At 40.1% G+C, this 6078-nt stretch overlaps 1 long non-coding RNA gene across 3 annotated transcripts; it reads right to left on the bottom strand.

The window, feature by feature from the left end:
- Window positions 1–39: 39 nt before the first annotated feature.
- On the bottom strand, window positions 40–3921 carry LOC117320337. Of its 3 annotated transcripts, none has more exons than XR_004531011.1 (3): window positions 2299–3921; window positions 1177–1962; window positions 40–536 (listed from the first exon to the last, which is right to left on the bottom strand). It is a non-coding gene; the product is annotated as an uncharacterized LOC117320337 (long non-coding RNA). The 3 variants fall into 3 exon arrangements; XR_004531012.1 differs by having other exon boundaries at window positions 40–498; XR_004531010.1 differs by having other exon boundaries at window positions 40–543; window positions 804–1962; window positions 2299–3918.
- Window positions 3922–6078: the final 2157 nt, after the last annotated feature.

The following is a 6078-nucleotide window of genomic DNA, read 5'->3' as shown; positions in this document are numbered from 1 at the left end:
TTATGTGTAAAGCATGAATAATAAAGTCATAAAAATTGATTTAACCGCATAATAAATCCAAACTCTTCTTCATTACAAAAGTGACTGATAGGGTTCCTATTATATGGACTTGTACCTAAAATACTCCAGTATTGATATTTATACACTTATCTGGTTGTAAACAGCTGGTATGGAGTGATGGGAAAAGCTAAGTGTGGTCAAGTGGTACAGTGGTAACACACTTGCCTTTCACCTTGGCGGCCAGGGTTCGATTCCCCGACGTGACAAGTAATGGCATCAACTGTCCGACCACGTGGTTTTTCCTTGGTTCTCCAGTTTCCTTCCACACTAAGAACCCAGATGCTTAAATCTGGGACAACAAGCTGATTGATATTGTTTTAGCAATTGTTATAAAATAAATGAAGTTCACATTTTTTTACGGAAAAAGTTCTATTGTGTGAAAACGATGTAATTACCAGGCCTTTCTCCTCAGACTCAGACAGGATGTAATTACCAGGCCTTTCACCTCAGACTCAGACAGGATTTAATTACCAGGCCTTTCTCCTCAGACAGGATTTAATTACCAGGCCTTTCTCCTCAGACTCAGACAGGATTTAATTACCAGGCCTTTCTCCTCGGACTCGGACAGGATGTAATTACCAGGCCTTTCTCCTCAGACTCAGACAGGATTTAATTACCAGGCCTTTCTCCTCGGACTCGGACAGGATTTAATTACCAGGCCTTTCTCCTCAGACTCGGACAGGATGTAATTACCAGGCCTTTCTCCTCAGACTCGGACAGGATTTAATTACCAGGCCTTTCACCTCAGACTCGGACAGGATGTAATTACCAGGCCTTTCTCCTCAGACTCGGACAGGATGTAATTACCAGGCCTTTCTCCTCAGACTCAGACAGGATTTAATTACCAGGCCTTTCTCCTCAGACTCAGACAGGATTTAATTACCAGGCCTTTCTCCTCAGACTCAGACAGGATTTAATTACCAGGCCTTTCTCCTCAGACTCAGACAGGATGTAATTACCAGGCCTTTCACCTCAGACTCAGACAGGATTTAATTACCAGGCCTATCACCTCAGACTCAGACAGGATTTAATTACCAGGCCTTTCTCCTCAGACTCAGACAGGATTTAATTACCAGGCCTTTCACCTCAGACTCAGACAGGATTTAATTACCAGACCTTTCTCCTCAGACTCAGACAGGATGTAATTACCAGGCCTTTCTCCTCAGACTCAGACAGGATGTAATTACTAGGCCTTTCTTCTCAGACTCAGACAGGATGTAATTACCAGGCCTTTCTCCTCAGACACCGACAGGATGTAATTACCAGGCCTTTCTCCTCAGACTCAGACAGGATGTAATTACCAGGCCTTTCACCTCAGACTCAGACAGGATTTAATTACCAGGCCTTTCTCCTCAGACTCAGACAGGATGTAATTACCAGGCCTTTCTCCTCAGACTCAGACAGGATTTAATTACCAGGCCTTTCTCCTCAGACAGGATTTAATTACCAGGCCTTTCTCCTCAGACTCAGACAGGATTTAATTACCAGGCCTTTCTCCTCAGACTCAGACAGGATGTAATTACCAGGCCTTTCTCCTCAGACTCGGACAGGATGTAATTACCAGGCCTTTCTCCTCAGACTCAGACAGGATGTAATTACCAGGCCTTTCTCCTCAGACTCAGACAGGATTTAATTACCAGGCCTTTCTCCTCAGACAGGATTTAATTACCAGGCCTTTCTCCTCAGACTCAGACAGGATTTAATTACCAGGCCTTTCTCCTCAGACTCGGACAGGATATAATTACCAGGCCTTTCTCCTCAGACTCAGACAGGATGTAATTACCAGGCCTTTCTCCTCAGACTCGGACAGGATGTAATTACCAGGCCTTTCTCCTCAGACTCGGACAGGATGTAATTACCAGGCCTTTCTCCTCAGACTCAGACAGGATTTAATTACCAGGCCTTTCACCTCAGACAGGATTTAATTACCAGGCCTATCACCTCAGACTCAGACAGGATGTAATTACCAGACCTTTCTCCTCAGACTCAGACAGGATGTAATTACCAGACCTTTCTCCTCAGACACCGACAGGATGTAATTACCAGACCTTTCACCTCAGACTCAGACAGGATGTAATTACCAGACCTTTCTCCTCAGACACCGACAGGATGTAATTACCAGGCCTTTCTCCTCAGACTCGGACAGGATGTAATTACCAGGCCTTTCTCCTCAGACTCAGACAGGATGTAATTACCAGGCCTTTCTCCTCAGACTCAGACAGGATGTAATTACCAGACCTTTCTCCTCAGACACCGACAGGATGTAATTACCAGGCCTTTCACCTCAGACTCAGACAGGATGTAATTACCAGGCCTTTCTCCTCAGACTCAGACAGGATGTAATTACCAGGCCTTTCACCTCAGACTCAGACAGGATGTAATTACCAGGCCTTTCTCCTCAGACTCAGACAGGATTTAATTACCAGGCCTTTCTCCTCAGACTCAGACAAGATTTAATTACCAGGCCTTTCACCTCAGACTCAGACAGTATGTAATTACCAGGCCTTTCTCCTCAGACTCAGACAGGATGTAATTACCAGGCCTTTCTCCTCAGACTCAGACAGGATGTAATTACCAGGCCTTTCTCCTCAGACTCAGACAGTATGTAATTACCAGGCCTTTCTCCTCAGACTCGGACAGGATTTAATTACCAGGCCTTTCTCCTCAGACTCAGACAGGATTTAATTACCAGGCCTTTCTCCTCAGACTCAGACAGGATGTAATTACCAGGCCTTTCTCCTCAGACTCGGACAGGATTTAATTACCAGGCCTTTCTCCTCAGACTCCGGGGGGGATTTATAATTGTTTAGTTGATGTAGGATTGTAGTTTTTAATAATTTTAATAATACACTTGATATATTACCTTTAGTTTTGAGTTGTGTGCAATATGTCTCTTCCTATTCTGTGTGATTTCAGGTATAAAATACAAGTGTACATTCCTATGTTCTGTCATGTATGGTATAAAATACTGCTGTATCGATTAAATTAAACAGAGGTGCTCCACTTAGCTGTTTTTCCTGCTTTATTTAGTCATTAGAATGAATATGAATTAACAGTTATTGACTTGCATTGAGGTTGTTACCGTGATTTATCAACCTGTTGAAAATGTTTTTTTAAAGTCAATATATTTTAATGATAAATAAATATCACAATATGTGAAACATGTTTTGGTTGTTGACTCGGTACAAGGTCAATCCTCATGGAAGATTATTGATATCATATTTTGTTCGTGACTCAGTACAAGGTCAATCCTCATGGAAGATTATTGATATCATGTTTTGTATTTACATTTTATATTACATAATTTAAAATATGAAATGTTTTTTGGGTTTTTCTAACAATCCTTCTCCCCACCCCACCCACCCCGCCATTTTATTCCCCCAGACATGTAAACATTGTAAAGACGAATGAAAATAAATACTTTAAATCAACTCAACTTGTATTTTGGTGCTAATCAAGTTTTTCAGGGCGTGTTGATTTCACGATTTACAGTAAAAAAAGGCCTACTGTACCTGTAATTGAAACTATTTCGAATTCGTTGCTATTAATCTTTGCCGGCAAAAAACAAAAATTAAATTTACAGTAAATAGGCTTATAAAAAATTTTGTTGTGATACAAGACCAGATTTTGTTGTTCAAGAAGCAATCAAAATAGCTTCAAACAATCGAAATAGCTTCAAGCAATCGAAATAGCTTCAAACAATCGAAATAGCTTCAAATAGCTTCAAATGATTGAAATAGCTTCAAATGATTGAAATAGCTTCATACAAACTGAATAGCTTTATAACTCAAAAGAAAAATTCCCCAAGACATTTCATGTTGTGCAGTAATTATGGTAATTAAATGTTTTTATGAGATGTAATTGTATATTTAACTGTAGACTGTTGTTTTTAAAGAATTTTTATTTACCTGTTCATATTTTAGTTTTTAAACAGAGATTAAATTTTCACTATTAAAAACTGGATTTACTGTTTACTACACAATGTCTTTACCATTGAAAATGTTGAAATATAATTTCCACACTATATGTATATATACGCATATATCGGTGAAATTCTTATGGTCCCCATTGATCCATATTGCACGCTCTGTGCCTGTTGATTTGGTCCTTATGACATTTATATACAGTTTTAATAAAAACAGTTTCTTTGTCACACTACAAGCTATATTTCTGTTTTATGAACACTGGTCAATCATTGCTAATGGAACTCTTGGGCATTGTAGAAACGTGGATTAGATTTGATTGGAATGTCTTTTAGTCACGGTTTAAGCAAGATTTAAAGATATTGAGATTAGAGGGACTCACAACTTCACCCACAAACTGTTCTAGTCATCAACTACTCTCACTGCAAAAAAAAATGTTTTGTCCAGATTTTCGCTGTGGCAACTTGTTCTGGTCTCATTGGAGAGTTTGAACAATTTTCGGCCGTGTTTTGGCTAAGTTTGTTAATGCCATTCATTATACTAGATATTTGTTTGACATTGGTCCTTTTTCTCCTGTATCCAATAAAGGCAATGTTTACGCCTTTTCCTTGAGTCCATACACCAGTTGCAGGTCGTTATGCTATGTTGTCTGTGTATCTTTTGCCAGTGTTGGGTTCCATGCCGTAACGTCAAACTCTAGATGACGTCTCATTAGGGCTTTGTACAAGGGCAGGAACATTTGGTTATTTAAGGCCCTTCCTATAAGCCCGGTCATCCTATTTGCTTTTTTGACACGTTCTGCCAAGTAAAGATTGAATCTCAAATATGACCCCAAGATCTATTTCTTGATGTATATTTTCTAATTCCTTGACCAAATTCCTAGTCCAATGTTTGTCTAATGTTTGAGGTTCAACACACAGGGGCTTGGCACGATTTTCCAAATGATGGTCCATATATATATGTATTAGACACTATAATACATATATATATGGACCATTTGGAAAATCGTGCCAAGCCCCTGTGGTTCAACATGGCGAGAAAATTTCGCTGGTGCCGTAATATTCTTGTAATGTAACCAGGCGGAGTATGACCTATCGTATACAGGAGTAGGGAACACCAACAGCCAGGTCCACGTGAGGAGGGGGTGGTTTGGTGTCTACGAATAATGGAACCACCCAGCAAACACAATTACGTTTGTACAATATTGTGACAAAGTAAAACTTAAGTTTCGAAAACGTTATATACTTTCGTTAAAGCAACGTGACGCTGTAGACTCCCTGGAATGTTATCACAACGTCATTAGTTACGTTTTGAATAACGTTGCAGTGATGTTGTAGGAACGTTTTGTTAAAATGTTGTGGAAAACATCGTGATAACGTTGTCAGAACGTTACTAGTTACGTTGCGATTTACGTCATTCTGACGTTGTCAGAACGTTACTAGTTACGTTGCGATTTACGTCACTCTGACGTTGTCAGAACGTTACTAGTTACGTTGCGATTTACGTCATTCTGACGTTGTCAGAACGTTACTAGTTACGTTGCGATTTACGTCACTCTGACGTTGTCAGAACGTTACTAGTTACGTTGCGATTTACGTCACTCTGACGTTGTCAGAACGTTACTAGTTACGTTGCGATTTACGTCACTCTGACGTTGTCAGAACGTTACTAGTTACGTTGCGATTTACGTCATTCTGACGTTGTCAGAACGTTACTAGTTACGTTGCGATTTACGTCACTCTGACGTTGTCAGAACGTTACTAGTTACGTTGCGATTTACGTCATTCTGACGTTGTCAGAACGTTACTAGTTACGTTGCGATTTACGTCATTCTGACGTTGTCAGAACGTTACTAGTTACGTTGCGATTTACGTCATTCTGACGTTGTCAGAACGTTACTAGTTACGTTGCGATTTACGTCACTCTGACGTTGTCAGAACGTTACTAGTTACGTTGCGATTTACGTCATTCTGACGTTGTCAGAACGTTACTAGTTACGTTGCGATTTACGTCACTCTGACGTTGTCAGAACGTTACTAGTTACGTTGCGATTTACGTCATTCTGACGTTGTCAGAACGTTACTAGTTACGTTGC

This window comes from Pecten maximus, unplaced genomic scaffold, assembly GCF_902652985.1.
Source record: "Pecten maximus unplaced genomic scaffold, xPecMax1.1, whole genome shotgun sequence".
NCBI classification, from domain to species: Eukaryota; Metazoa; Mollusca; class Bivalvia; order Pectinida; family Pectinidae; genus Pecten; species Pecten maximus.
The sequence above is the reverse complement of the archived record's forward strand: the minus strand, read 5'-3'. Positions and strand labels throughout refer to the sequence as shown.